Source organism: Ornithorhynchus anatinus, chromosome 4 (genome assembly GCF_004115215.2).
Source record: "Ornithorhynchus anatinus isolate Pmale09 chromosome 4, mOrnAna1.pri.v4, whole genome shotgun sequence".
Lineage (NCBI taxonomy): Eukaryota > Metazoa > Chordata > Mammalia > Monotremata > Ornithorhynchidae > Ornithorhynchus > Ornithorhynchus anatinus.
The window spans coordinates 83,392,230-83,408,685 of NC_041731.1; the positions used below are offsets into that span (position 1 = coordinate 83,392,230).

General features: G+C 40.7%; 1 protein-coding gene and 1 non-coding gene across 9 annotated transcripts in view; both read right to left on the minus strand.

The window, feature by feature from the left end:
• The window catches only part of NTNG1 (netrin G1), a 301,578-nt gene that overhangs the window by 120,229 nt on the left and 164,893 nt on the right, over window positions 1-16,456 (minus strand). The window lies entirely within an intron of this gene.
• On the minus strand, window positions 9,297-9,434 carry LOC114811623. Its single transcript, XR_003759319.1, has one exon. It is a non-coding gene; the product is annotated as a small nucleolar RNA SNORA7 (small nucleolar RNA).

Below are 16,456 nucleotides of genomic sequence, written 5' to 3' on the forward strand. Positions count from 1 at the left end.
GACTGTGAGCCCCATGCAGGACAACCTGATTACCTTGTATCTACCCCAGCACTTAGAACAGTGCTTGGCACTTAGTAAGCACTTAAATACTATTATTATTATTATCTATCTAGTCTCGACCTTTCATCTAACCTATATTCCCATATTTCCACTTGCCTCAGGGACACCTCCATTTGAATGTCTCCTCAGCCCTCCAACATCAATATGTGTAAAACTGAATTTATGTTTCTTCCTAAACCCATTCTTCCTCCTAATTTTCCTACCTTGGTGAGTAACGCTAACACCTTCCCCATTCCAGAAGTCCACAACCTTGGTGTTATCTTTGGACTCCTCAATGTCTTTCAGCTCTCACAATCAATTTACTGTGAAACCCTGTCAGATCTTCCTCCATATTTCCCATTATCCACCCCTTCCACTACAACTAAATGGCTACCACCTTGGAACAAATTCTCATCATATCATGGTTAAGCAACTGTACTGGACTCCTCAGTGGTCTCTCTGCCTGTGGTCTTTTCTCCCCTCCATTCTTCCCTGCATGCTACTACACAGATCACCTTATTGAAACATTACTCAGTTAGAATCTCTCTACTCCTCAAAATCTCCAATGCCTTCCTATTTCCCTATGTATCAAGCAAAAGCTTTTCACAATTGACTTTGAGGCTCTCCACTAACTCTCCCAATATCAATATTAACATCGTCATCATCAGTCTTATTTATTTAGTGCTTACTGCATACAGAAGACTATACCACGTACTTGGGAGAGTATAATACAACCATTCATTGCACTATTCCTGCCTCTTCTGCACTTCCACTCTTCATTCCACTACAAGTTCACTTTTCTTACTGTACCTCATTCCTGACTCTCCCATTTACTTACCCTACCTTAAGCTGTTCCCTTACCTGGAGCTCCTTTTCAAGCAAATCATAATAATAATAATGGCATTTGTTAAGCGCTTACTATGTGCAAAGCACTGTTCTAAGCACTGGGGAGGATACAAGGTGATCAGGTTGTCCCACGGGGGGCTCTCAGTCTTCATCCCCATTTTACAGATGGGGCAACTGAGGCACAGAGAAGTGAAGGGACTTGCCCAAAATCACACAGCTGACAAGTGGCGGAGCTGGGATTTGAACCCATGTCCTCTGAGTCCCTAGCCTGGGCTCTTTCCACTGAGTCAGGCTGCTCATTCATTCATTCATTCATTCATTCATTCAATTGTATTTATCGAGTGCTTACTCTGTCCAAAGCACTGTACTAAGCACTTGGCAGAATACAGTATAATGGACACATTCCCTCCCACAGTGAGCTACACATTTCTCATAATTTCTAAGATCTCTAAAATCCTTAAGTTACAGCAATTAATTAGTGGGAGTGCTGGTATAGAATACCATACTAAATTCTTGGTAGACATGTTCTCTGCCCTCAAAGAGCTTAATTGAACACAATAGCCACCTTTATTATTTACGTATTTCATCAGTTTATGAACACATGTATGTTTATTTGCATTCTCATTGTTCCATAACATTTTAGTCTGCACTTTCATCTTGATTTTCTTGAATTACTTCCTCCTATGTATGTTATTAATATATAATTTTTGTCCATCTTCCTCTGCCATTAGATTGGGAGCTCCACAAGGGCAAGGAACTTGTTGCTTATATTGTAATCTCCCAAGTGCTTAGTACAATACTTTACCCACAGTAAGTACTCAGTGAATACCACTGATTGATTTAGAACTTTAAAGCCCTCAAGCACTTTGCCCACTCTTACCTAACCCCTTTGCTTCCCTACTACAACTCAGCCCCCACACTTTGCTCTTCTAATGCTAACTGACTTACTATACCCTGGTCTTGTCTGTTTTATTACAGACCTCTCACCCACAACCTATCTCTGGTCTGGAACACCCTCCCTCTTCAATCCGATTATCATCCTCCCCACCTTCAAAGTTAAATCCTCATTTCCTCTTCTCCCACTCCCATCTGCATCGCCCTCGCACCTGTATTTGCACCTTTTATTCATCTTTACCCCCACCCACAGCACTCATACATATATGTAATTCATTTATATTAACGTCTGTCTCCCCTTCTAGACTGAGCTTGTTGTGGGCATGGAATGTATCTACCAACTCTGTTATATTTTACTCTCCCAAGTGCTTAGTACAGTGCTCTGCATATAGTACATGCTCAATAAATACAATAGAATCATATAGTGAACTAGGAAGCAGCATAGTGTAGTGGATTAAGCATGGGTCTGGGAGTCAGAGGAGCTGGGTTCTAATCCCTGCTCCAGCATTTACCTGCTGTAGGACTTTACGCAGTTAACTTCTCTGTGCCTCAGTTTCCTCAACTGCAAAATGGAGATTGGATATCTGCTCTCCCTCCTACTTATGAGCCTTATGTGTGACAAGGACTGTATCTGGATTAATTAACTTGTATTTACCCCAGCACTGAGACGTGCTTTGACATAGAGTAAGCTCTTAAATACATAAAAAATATGATGTTCTTGTTATCATATTAATGTAATACTTGGAGAAGCAGCATGGCTTAGTGAAAAGAACACTGATCTGATAATCAGAAGATCTGGGTTCTAATCCTGCATCTGTCACTTTCCTGCTGGGTGACCTTGGACAAGTCACTTAACTTCTATGTGCCTCAATTCCCTTCATGGAGACTCAATAACTGTTCTCTCTCCCCCTGAGACTGTAAGCTTTATGTGGGGCAGGGACTATGTCCAGTCTGTTTATATTGTATCTAACCTAGTGCTGGCACATAGTACCTAACAAGTGCCACAATTATTATTACTTTTGTTAAAAAAAATGGTATTAAGTGATTGCTATGTGCCAAGCACTGTACTGAGCACTGGGATAGATAGGAGATAATCAGGTTGGACACAGTCCATGCCCCATGTGGGGCTCACACTCATCCCCCATTTTACAGATGAGGTAACTGAGGCACAGTGAAGTTAAGTGTCTTGCCCAAGGTGACAGAACAGACAAGTGGCAGAGCCAGAGTTAGAATCCAGGTCTTCTTATTCCCAGGCTGTTCTCTTTCCACAAGGCCATGCTGCACCTTCTAGGCCATGTATTTAAGAAGATTTGTGCAATGCTCATTAATTGTGGATAACTGTTTATCTTCCTGCTTTCAAGAAAAAAAATGCCAATGGTCTGGCCCCGTAGGAAGAGCAAGTGCCTGGGAATCAGAGGACCTGGGTTCTAATCCTGGCTTTGCCACTTGTTTGCTGTGTGACCTTGGGCAAATCATTTAAATTCTCTGAGCCTCAGTTCTCTTGTCTGCAAAATGGGGATTCATTATCTGCTCACTCTCCCTATTTACACTGTGAGCCCTAGGTGGAACTTGATTATTTTGTATCTACTCCAATGCTTAGTACAGTATTTTAAACATAGTAAGCACTTAACTAATATTATCATTATTATTATCTGAAATGCTGCTTAAATCAATACTACAAATTATTCCTTAAATCATTAAATTTTTACCAGCAGCTATTGCAACAAAATGGACCTGGATTCTTTGGAGTGTGCCAAAATGGGAACCTTTTCTCAACTAGATGCTTCTTACCTTCCCTAGGTTTGCTTTCCCTATCAGAGTCACTGATAATGTAGCCATACTACATTAGGTTTGTATTATTCCCATTCAAGTAGTAATAATGACATTTACTGAGTCTACTGAAAGCATCCCACTGTACTTGGAAAAGGAGAACAGAATGAGAAGCTAGGGTTTTTGTCCTCAAGGAACTTGCACTCTAATGGTAGTCAGAGACACCGAATATTTGCAATAAGTGGGAAGAACGAGGATCAGATACAAAGTAGAATTACCACGCCAGGATGAAATAGAATAAATAGAGAAGCAGCGTGGCTCAGTGGAAAGAGCACGGGCTTGGGAGTCAGAGGTCATGGGTTCGAATCCCAGCTCTGACACTTGTCAGCTGTGTGACTGTGGGCAAGTCACTTAACTTCTCGGTGCCTCAGTTACCTCATCTGTAAAATGGGGATTAAGACTGTGAGCCTCATGGGGGCAACCTAATTACCCTGTATCTACCCCAGAGCTTAGAACAATTCTCTGCACATAGTAAGTGCTTAACAAATACCAACATTATTATTAATAATGAATATGAATCATTTACTATACAACTGGATACACCTGTACACATGCTTGCTCTAGCTACGAAAGAGCCTTTCCCAGGTATTCCCCTCCACCGTACTTTTGACTTCTAATTAAACTTTATACACTTTCCCCTCACCTACTTTCAGGAACAGAGTACCCTATTCTGGTTCATTCCCCTCACAGAGTTTCTTAATCTTCAAAAAAACCCCTGGGGTTGGCTCTTTTCATTTCTATCCAGTGAGATTCTAAACCCACATTTCCATTCCCTCAGAATACCGTGTCAATAATCTCTCATTGTTTCTTATACTTCCTACCCAATTCAAATTCTCCAAGCCCACTCCTGCTTTCTGCCATATTCCCCTGCTGTTTACAGCACAACACAGTTGAATCTTCAATGGTCTGTCCCTTTCCTGGGACAGATATAAGCACTATATCAATCAATCGATATTATTGAGCACATACTGTGTGCAGAGAACGAGTATTGAATCCCCATTTTGAGCACTTAGGAGAGTACAATATAACAGAATTTGTAGAGACAATGAGCTCACAGTCTAGAGGAGAGTTCACACTCTAGAGTGCTCACAGTACTTTTGACTGATCTCCTCTAAGAGGCTTTCCCTAAGCCCCCCTTTGCTCTTCTTCTTCTTCCTTCTGCATCTTCCTGACTTGCTCCCTTTGTTCATCCCCACTCCCAGCCCCACACTTACATATCTGTAATTGATTTATCTGTATTAATTTCTATTTCCCCCACTCTAAAATGTAAGCTCATTGTGGGCAGGGATTGTGTCTGTTTACCATTATACTCTCCCAATCTCTTAGTACAGTGCTCTGCATACAGCTAGCGTTCAATAAATATGACTGAATGAATATGGCAGCACTGGACACCTGTATGTCTGGAATTTTTATTTCAAGTGTTCAATCTCCCTTTGCCTTAGATTCAGCCTCCATGTTCCGTAATTCGGAGGTGGTGTCTATCTATACAGGAATCCAAGAGGAACTATAGTGGGGTGATGGGTGCCAGGGGTCCCTTTGACAAAAGCTATGGATTAGATTGACTTGGATGGACATCCACAAAATAGTATGTTATTACATTCTAATGCAAAATGGTGCGAATGACATCAATGCATGACTGGTGTAACCCATGTCATGTACATGCATCCCACTGTCCAGTAACTACGCGGACTGCCTGTCATTATCCTACCTCCTTCTGTATGAAGGGATTAAGTGCAGGGTATTTTTAGACTCTTTCTTGCTGTTGTTACTAAAGCAGAAGCTACTCAGGCATAGAACACAAAGATTTTTCGATAATTTATCCAAAATTACTCATGTATTGACAATTGTCTTCTAAACTAGTTGAAACAAAACAATAAATAAAATTCCGGTTAGTGGTATTTTCCTTTGAATACATAATTCTAGTTTGTTGCTGTAATTAGAGTTTGAGGATCTCATGTGGGGGAGGAAGAGAAATCCTTTAACATCTCTATTTAGCTCTAAAATGCACCAGATTGCACCATTTAGCATTTCATTTTTCACATCTTTGCTGACTCTTCCAATGAATTTTTTTTTTTTTACTAAATAACAAAACGGAAATCATACACTGAATTTTCTTTTTTTTTTTCCATTTCACTGTTAATGAAAGTGTCAGAGCATTCCAGGAAGGAGTAAAATGATAATAATAATTATTATTATTATGGCATTTGTTAAGTACTTATTTTGTGCCAGGCACTGAACTAAATGGTGGAGTGGATACAAGCAAATAAGGTTGGACATAGTCCCTGTCCCGCAGGGCTGACAATCTCAATTCCCATTTTGCAGATGAGGGAATAAGGCAGAGAGAAGTGAAGTGACTTGCCCAAGGCCACACAGTAGACAAGTGGTGGAGGTGGGTTTAAAACCCCTGATCTTCAGACTCCCAGGCCCATGGACTATCCACTACCCCATTCTGCAAGCAAGCATAAAGTTACATCTTCCTAAGCTAACCATTTCTTAAGATTTTCTCTCAAGCTCATGTTTCAAACTATCCACCACTTAAGATGATGAACTTTGCTATATTGAAGGGTTTTTTTTTTCCAAAAGATGGATAGATTCATTTTTATCTCTACAAGAGATGAGATGACATAAATCCCAACAAGTAGGCTGATAGCTCATTTATTATAGCTAATGGAAAACGAACCATAAGAGATCACCTATAACAGAGTTGGTAGACCCCGTCCCTGCCCAAGATCATCTTACAGCCCATAAAATAAATTTGGATATGAAAGTTGTCAGCTCTCCTAGAGGCCACCATGTTGCATACACACAAAGGAAGCTAAGATATACTTAAGGGGTTTAGTTATGAGGAGTGGTTCTCAATAAGTTTGGTGCAACCTCCTCTCCACTTTATCATTTATTACATGTGCTAGAGGCATTGAAATATATTCACTTCATTTTCAGACAGGGGAAGCCTAGGATTGCACGTTCCATAAGGTACCCTTTAATGATTTTCCTTCTCTGCCCCTCAGTGACTTTGCCCTTTGGGAACCCTATTCTTCTCTCTATTTTCCAGTAGTAAGATGGATTCAGTGCCACTCAATCAATGGCATTTCTTGACCACTCAATTCAGAGTACTGTACCAAGTGCTTGGGCAGGTAATGTACAATGGAATTGGTAGACCTAACTAATTCCTGGCCACAAAGAGGTTATACTGTAGTTCAGAAGTTGGCAATAAAATAAGTGACAGATTATAAGGCTATTTTATGTATGTGCTCTGGTGTTGTGGGTGATTAGAGCTCCAAGAAGCCCTTCCAGGCAAAGCCCTCTTTTACTGTGGGCAGTGAATGTTACTGTTATATTGCATTTTCCTAAGTGTTTAGTATGGTGCTTTGCACACAGTAAGCACTCAATAAATATGATTGAACATTGTCAATGTGCTTGAATCTGTACCCTTTGTGCATTTAGTATTTTCCCCACCCTTAGCCCCACAGTACTTACGTACATATCTGTAAATTGTTTATCTATCAATAAATAGCATTTATTGAGTCCTTCCTCTGTGCAGAGCATGAAATGCTTGGGAGAGCATAATGCAATAGATTTGGTAGACATGTTCCCTGCCCACAATTAGCATTTGTTTACTGGAATGCTTGTCTCCCTCTCTAGACTGTAAGATCACTGTGGGCAAGGAATATGCCTACCAACTCAGTTGTATTGTATTCTACCAAGTGCTTAGTACAATGTGTTGCACACAGTAAGTTCTCAATCAATGCCATTGATTGATTAATTAGATCAGGGAGGTAGCTGTTGCGTGGAGAAGAATCAGGGCAGGGAGATATTATGTAGGAAGAATGGAAGGATTTAGGAGTAGACTTAATGTCAGAAATGAAAGTAGACTAAGGAGGGGCAGAGAGCATATCTAATAATAAAAACTGTGGTACTTGGTAAGTGATTACTATGTGCCAAGCATTCTTCCAAGCTCTGTGGTAGATACATGTTAATAAGGTTGGACACACTCCCTGTCTCACATGAGGCTCACACTCTTCATCCTCATTTTACAGATAAGATACCTGAGGCCCAGAAAGGTTAAGTGACTTGTCCAAGGTCACACAGCAGACAAGTGGTGGAGCCAGGATTAGAACCCAGGTCCTTCTGACTCCCAGGCTCACGGTCTATCCACTAAGGCACAATGTTTCTCAGCCAACTACCAGCTCTCTTGTATTATACTCTCACAAATGCTTAGTACAGTGCTGTGCACATAAATATAATGTATTGATTGCTTTACTGATTGGTACCAAGGTTGAGGGCTTCTGGGACAGGGAGGATGGTGGTGTTATTAATAAAGATGTGAAAGTTTGGAAGGGGAGTGTTTGTAGTGGGTGAAGATAAGTAGTTTCACTTTAGACATCTTGAGTTTGAGCTGCCTAGGGTGCATCCTCGTAGAGATGGCTTGGATACAAGAGGAAATGTAGGATTGTAGGTTAGATGAAGGGTCTGGGTTAGAGAAGAAGATTTGAGAGTTATCCTCCTTGAAAAAGAAGTTGAAGTCATAACAGCAGATGAGTTCCCCAAGGAGGTTAGTTTAGCATGTGGAGAGTAGAAGAAGATCTAGAAGGGAGCCTCACAGGATGTCTACAGTAAGTGGATGGAAGGCAGAAGTGGAGCCAAGCAATGAACCTGAAAAGGAGCTGTTAGAGGGTAAGAGAATCAGGTACTACATCAACAAAATGGAGGTCTCAGAGAGTTTTAGGAGGAGGAGCATCCACAGTATCAAATGCAAAGAAGAGGCCATGATTCAAAACTATCAATCTAACAGGATTGAATGATATCTGAATTGTTTGCACTTGTCTGTAATATAAAATACAGGCCAAATAAATGCAGTATTTTTATATAAAGACTGCCAAAAGAAAAAGGTAAGTGGTGATTGAGGTAGGAGGTAGAGGTTTGGCAGAATATTATAAGAACAAAGGTAGTCACTATGGATAAGCATGGGATCCAGTTGGGTTAATAATGATGACTTACCCTGTCTCTCTTCTAGAGGGACAAACTGACAAGATGTCATCAAAAGCCCTCACAGCCACTTTTCACAAATGATCAAGTAATTGATTTAAAGTAAGTAAAAATGAACAAATCAATTCAGATTGGAAGGCACCTGATGTAAAAGGACAAGAAGACTTGTTTTAAAAAAGAAAGCCAAGAGGATTATCTAGGGGATAAAGTAGCTTCTATATGAAGACAGAGAACATTAGAACTTTTCAGTCTGGATAAAATAAAGGCTAAAAGCAGTCGAGATTGAAATGTGTGGGTAGGATGACCACAGAATTGTAGGTCACCAAATCCCACAGCAGCAAGATGAGGGGCACTGAGGGAAGCTTGAGGGTGGTAGATTTGAAAGAAACAAAAGAAATCACTTTTTGAGAGAGCAGGTGTTAAGAATATGGAATTTGTTAGTTGAGCATGCTAAATATAATAGTATGTTCAAATAGTCTTGTCTTATGCCGTTGAGTCATATCCAACCTATAGTAACGCCATGCACACATCTCTCCCAGACTGCCCTACTTCCATCTGCAATTGTTCTGGTAGTGTGTGCATAGAATTTTCTTGGTAAAAATATGGAAGTGGTTTACCACGGCCTCCTTCCACATAGTAAACTCAAGTCTCTGCCCTTGGCTCTCTCTCATGCCGCTGCTGCCCAGCAAAGGGGAGTTTTGACTTGTAGCAGATTGCCTTCCACTCTCTAGCCACTGCACAAGTTGGGAACGGAATGGATATGTCTCTGCTTGACTCTCCCTCCCATAGCTGAGACTGGTAGAGTACTGGACACTCTCCAGGTGCGACCCTGAGAGGGGAAGTTCAAATAGTAGGGTTTGTTTACATTTTTAAAACAGAATTGCTACTATAGGGTATATGAGGAATGTAAAATAGTCCATCCTTAACCATGAAGATGGACAAGGATCACAAGATTCCACAAAATATCCAGACCCTTCAACATAGACAGAATGCTAGTCTGGATGGAGGATTGGTTTGATCCAGTAATAACATTATTTATACAGTTAGTCCCCTACAAAAGTAGTCATTCCACTCATGGCTCACATCTAGATGATTTATTTTTCAGCCCCCTAAATTGACAAAAACTGGGGATTCACTGACTTCATCTTCTTCTGGCTCTCCTATCTCTCTGGCCATTTATTTTCAGTCTCCTTCGCATGCTCCTCCTCCCCCTCCCATCCCCTAGCTGAAGGGGGTCCCTTAAGGATCAGTTCTTGGTCTCCTATTCTCCATCTATACTCACTCACTTGGAGAATTCGTTTGCTCCCACGGCTTCAACTATCATCTGTATGCGGATGACACCCAAATCTATATCTTTTCCCCTGTTCTCTTTCTCTCCCTCCAGGCTTGTATCTCCTCCTGCCTTCAAACCATCTCTACTTGGATGTCCTCCCGCCACCTAAAACTCAACATGTCCAAGACAGAGATCCTTATCTTCCCTCCCAAACTCTGTCCTCTCCCTGACTTTCCCATCACTGTGGATGGCACAACTATCCTTGCCATCTCACAAACCTGCAACCTTGATGTCATCCTTAACTCCGCTCTCTCATTCACCCCACAGAGCCAATTCCTCACCAGAGCTTGCCAGTCTCACCTTCACAATATTGCCAAAATCTGCCCTTTCTTCTCCATCCAAACCGCTACTATGTTAGTAGAGTCATTCATCCTATCCCGACCAGATTACTGCATCAGCCTCTTTTCTGACCTCCCAACTTCCTGTCTCTCCCTACTTCAGTCCATACTTCACTCCCTGGGTTATCTTTCTACAGAAACATTTTGGGCATGTCACTCCCCTCTCCTCAAAAATCTCCTGTGCTTGCTTATCGATCTCCGTAACAAGCAAAAATTCCTTACTATTTGTTTCAAAGCTCTCCATCACCTTGCCTCCACCCCTCACCTCCCTTCTCTCCTTCTACATCCCAGCCCGTACACTCCGGTGCTAACCTTCTCACTGTGTCTAGTTCTTGCCTGACCAGCCGTCGACCCCCGGCCCATGTCCTACCTCTCACCTGAAACATCCTCCTTCCTTAAATCTGTCAATCACTCTCACCGGCTTCAAAGCCTTAAAAGGCTCACCTACAAGAGGCCTTCCCAGACTAAGCCCCTCTTTTCCTCAGCTCCCCCTCCCTTCAGTGTCACCTAGACTCACTCCCTTTGCCCTTCCCCCCCACACTCCACAGCACCCATGTTTATATGTATATATCTCTAATTCTATTTATATTGATGCCTGTTTACTTGTTTTGATATGTATATATCTCTAATTCTATTTATATTGATGCCTGTTTACTTGTTTTGATGTCTGTCTCCCCCCTTCTAGACTGTAAGCCCACTGTAGGCAGGGATTCTCTCTATTGCTGAATTGTACTTTCCAATCACTTAGTACAGTGCTCTACACACAGTAAGCACTCAATAAATACAATTGAATGAATGGGGAGACTCTGCATGTGAATGATTTCATAAATAATGAGTGGTCTGTGAAAAAGTTATTGAAAAAAGTTATAGGTTATGGCCACAAAGAATGTGTGATTCAAGCCTTTCTAAATAGGTCCAATGGTACACTTTTTCTGATTCTGCTTCTTTTGCCTAGGACAGACACACTGAGGCTCATGGGTGAAATTTGAACACCCCAGTAAACACGTGATTTAAGAATTGCATGTGTTAACAGGAGATCATTTTGCTTTTACAATTTAGTCTTGTATTAGGCAAATAGCATTCTTTAATGTAGCACTATGGTACTAAGCACTTGGGAGAATACAAGAGCTGCAGACACTTTCCTGGCAAGCCCTCATTTCCTCTTATCCCTTGCACTTGGATTTGCTCCCCTTAGTCGCTCTTCCCTCACGCCCACAGCACTTATGTACATATCCATAATTTATTGATTTATATTAACATTTGTCTCCTGTTCTGTACTGTAAGTTCACTGTGGACAGAGAATGTGTCTACCAACTCTGTTATATTGTACTCGACCAAGCACTTACAATGTTCTGCACACTGTAAGCACTCAGTAAATACAGTTAATCGATTGATAGAAGATGACTACAACTACTACTACCATCAATCCATGCATGTAGATGCATGGGGACAACAGGATATTTGGAAAAAAGGATTGGAACTCTCCTCTTATTACCCATCGAAAGAGTATTCTCAAATGCCATTTTCACTTCATGCTCTTACGCTAAACAATAAACCTGTAAAGGAAATGGAAATGATCTCTTTGTTGAACTTCTGTTATGACAGGTTAATGAAGGTTAATGTCTGACAGTAACCACATTTTTTCAAGTTGTTCATCTACAACCTTCCATCCAGAGGATAGTAGTTGCAAAGTCTCCAGAACTTCAGTGATCCAGACTGATTTTTGACCTTGTGAGTTTGGGAGGATAGATGATTAGAGGAAAGCAATATTTCACATCGACAAGCATATAGATTCATCTCTTTAACTTTTAACAGAAGTGCTGCTACCCAAGAGTCAGGGTAAACCATTTAATTATTTCATTTCATGAGTTTTTGTCTATGTGCCTTTTCTCCATTAGAACATCTAGCTTAAAACACATTATCCTAGTACTGGGGAGTTTGGGATAAACTGACAAACTCTTAGGTATGTAAGTTTTTTCTGTCCTCTAATAAAATGCATAATTTAATTGGAGTTATTATTACTTTGACTCCACACCCTGGTGTAAACCTCAGTGGAACTTGCTTATGCATGCTGCTTATGCATGTATTCTTTCAATAAACCAAGAAATCCTCCAGGCAGCATGGTTGAGTGGGAAAAGCTCCTGAGTGGGAGTCCCCTAAGCCTCCAAAGACCCAGGTTCTATCAGTTTTGCCAGTAGACTGCTGTGTTAGCTTCAGCAAGTAACCTCTCTGAGTTCCAGTTTCCCCACTAGTAAAATGGGCCTTGAGTTTATCTTGGTGAAGATAAAGTGGTCACCTCTTAAAAATCACAGGATTAACACTTTCTAGTTGCCCTGGCCCTTAGGACCAATATTTCCAGTTTCTCTGCAGAATAAGAGCTCCATAAATATTATTGATTGATCAATAAAGTGATGCCCCATTGGTCCAACAGAGTAAATAGCTATGTCTGAAGGGTGTGCATGGTTGCTGAAAATAGTTTTCAATAGAAAAATCTATTTGGGGCCAATCCATCTGGGGCAAACCGAATGCTACTTAATGTTAGTAAGGAATGAGCTGGGCATAATAGATCTACAACTACAGAAACCACTTGTCTGTTGTGTGACCTTGATCAAGTCATTTATCATCTCTGTGTCTCAGTTACCTCATCTGTAAAAAATGGGGATTAAGACTGTGAGCACCATGTGGGACAGGGACTGTGTCCAATCCAATTTGCTTTACCCCAGCATTTAGGAGAGTACCCAGAATATAGTAAGAAATGAACAAAAGCCACTCTCATTATTGCTGTTGTTGCTATTATTCCTCTAAGCAACCGAGAGAGGCAAGATTTATTAACCCCACTTCAAAGATAAAGAAACTGAAGCCCAGTGAGAAGCCAAAATTATAATACCCACTCTACAAATGAACAAACTGAAGCTCAGTGAGAGGCAGGTACTATGATGCCCATTTTAGAAGTGAAGACACTGAGGCCCACTGAGAGGCAGGGACTATTATTTCAATTTTACCCATGAAGAGACTGCAGGCCAGAGAAGTTTAATTGTCTTAGGTCACAAAGTGAGTTTGTGATATATTCAGGACTAGGCTCAAGCCCCCTGACGTCCAGTCTAGTCATCGGTCCACTGGTCCATCATGCCAAAATTGATCCAAGCCAGTCCCTGGGTCATCACTTAGGAAAGTCAGCCTTACACAGATCAAACAAGGCAAACTGCAAAGCTTCCTTTAAAATTGGCAGTTACATAAGCTATGATGTAGGCTTAGCTCTACTGGATAAATAGATTCCATTTATCCAACAACCCTAGTAGAGAAGACTCTCCTAATGATGCACAAGGCAAATGCATGAAATATAATAATAGTGATTTTTTAAGCACTTACTATGTGCCAGGAACTGTAGTAAGTGCTGGGATGGATACAAGCAAATCAGGGTGGACACGGTCCCTGCCTCTCATGGGGCTCACAGTCTCAATCTCCATTTTACAAACAAGACAACTGAGGCACAGAGAAGCAAAGTCATTTGCCCAAGTTCACAAAGCAGAAACGTGGCAGAGCCAGGATTAGAATCCATGACCTTCTGGCTCCCAGGCCTATCCTCAATCCAGTACACAATGCTGCTTCAAAGTTACTATGTTGGTCTGGAATGTATTTTTTTTTTTTTTAAGAAAGGAACCCTTCATCTCTGGATCAAGGACTTCTCAATTCCAACCAATTTCCATTTGATGCCTTCTATTGAGAATGTGGCCCACTACTGAATAACTGAAAATACACCAAAGGAAAATGGCAAATGACAAAATGTTCGGTTCTTGTTTACAAAGGTAGGCAATTAATGGGGACATTTTTTGATGGCCTAAATAGCTGGGCCTTAGAAGAATGTCAGTTGGAAGAAAGGGGTAAATTGGGCTGAGAGCATGGTCTATCAAAATGCTAATTTCTTACTGCAGTCTGGCTCAAACTTTTCAATTAATTTCAACATGAAAAGCTCATAAGGAAAAAAAAACCCACACAACGTAATCAAGGGAACATTTTCTGAGGTTATCTAAACACAGCAGCCTTAGAATTCAACTCTTTGCTGCTAAAGAGATGTTCAGAGCAAATATCCACCCTTTATTTTTTCCTGTCTTAGAGAGTACTATTTATGCATTAGGCGACCTTTTTAGCCATTAGGACCATCTTGCTTCAGCAGTTAATTAACACAAGTACCATAATTTAATACAGTTAATGCTACTTGATGCCCTTTAATGTGCTTTCCATTAGTGATATTATTGTACTATTACCCTGTAAATTAAAATGAGATCAAGACTAAGGGAGGCTCTCTTTAATTAAGGTAGTGGCACACTGTACTCGTCTATTATTCACCAGAGAAAATCACCCTGATTTAGTGAAGCAGAACATCCATAAGTCAGAATTAGTTCATGAGGATTATTATGTTTATTGAATAATAAGAGTGCAGTGGAGTTGCTAAAATTGCTACCAGCCACATTTCCTCTTTTTTCAATATCTTAAATAACACCCAATGAGAAGTGTTGCACTGAATTTGAATAGATAAATGTTAACGAAAGAATGCCAAAACAGAGAGAATATCATTTTTGAAAGGAGCAAAACAGGCATCATGCTGATTTTCTACCAAAATAAGATGAGAAATCCTAGATTGATCTTGAAAAATCACCATTTAGGGCATTAGAAAGTATCAATCATGGTCATCCTACTGATCAATTGAAAAACCAAGGTTAAACAGAAGTTCTAGAAGAAGGGGGTGGTCCATTCTCTCTAAGGCAGAAGAGAAGTAGAGGATTAAGATAGAGTAGAATCATTTAAATTTGTCAAGCAGGTGGCTCGTCACCTTAGAGAGAGCAGTGGACAAAAATAGTTTTTATAGTGTCAAGGAAGTAATTGGAGGAGAGGAAATGGAAGCAGAGGGTATATTAGGGAATATATGCCACTGAGATGTGGGAGGGATGTGGTTTGGTGGATTTGAAGGTGAGTTCCAGGCATGGGAAAAACATTGAGCAACAGGTTATATGTGGGAATCAAGCACAACATAAAATTAAGAATTTAGTTTCATAGGTTTGGAGACCACAAAATGGAGAAGAGAGTGGGTAGATAAGAGGAAGGAAACTGGGGGCAAGGCTCTGAAGCCGATGGTCAAGTGATTTTGTTTTATATGAGAAGCAATGGGGAAATCACTGGAGAGTTTTGAAGAGTTTTAAAAGGAGACATGCCTGTTTTAAAACACTTCTTAAACCAAGTACACCTGTGCTCCAATCCTTGGAAAAAAAATAAGTTTTCTTGACACCTTCCAAGAAATAGTTTCCTTAAAATTGATCTTTGATATCTACTAGATTTCTTAGTTTTATTTAATGAGAAAAATCAATCATATTTATTGAGCACTTACTGTGTGTTGAGCACTGTACTAAGCACTTGGGAGAGTACAAAATAACAGAGTTGGCAGACACATTCCCTGCCACATTGAGTTTACAGTCTAGAGAGGAATATAGACATTAATATAATTAAATAAATTATGGATATGTACACAATTGCTGTGATGGTGAGGGAGGGGTGAATAAAGGAAGCAAATCCAAGTGCAAGGGTAATAAAGAAGTTAGTGGGAGAAGAGGAAATGAAGGCATAGTCAGGGAAGGCTTCTTGAAGGAGATATGTCTTCAATAGGCTATGAAGGTGGGGAAAGTGATTGTCAGCTATGAAGAGGCAGGGTGTTCAGGCTAGAGGCAGGACATAAGCGAGAGGTTGGTGGCAGTATAGACAAGATGGAGGTACGAGTAGTTGGTACTGGAGTAGCAAAGCATGAGGGCTGGGCTGTAATTGGTGAGCAGCTAGATGAGGTAGGAGAGGGCAAGGTGATTGAGTGTTTTAAAGCTAATGATAAGGAATTTCTGTTTGATGCAGAGGTGGATGGGCAACCACTGGAGGTTCTTAACGAGTGGGGAAACACAGCCTGAATGTTTTCAAAGAAAAATGTTATGGGGAACAAAATGAAGTATGGTCTGGAGAGGGGAGATAGGGAGGTCAGCAAGGAGGCAGATAAATTAATCAAGGTGGAATAGGATAAATGCTTGAATTAAAGGGGTAACAGTTTGAATAGAGAGGAAAGGATAGATTTTAGCAATGCTGTGAAGACTGATCTGACTTTACTTAGTGACAGATTGAAAATGTGGGTTGAATGAGAGGGATGAGTCTAGGA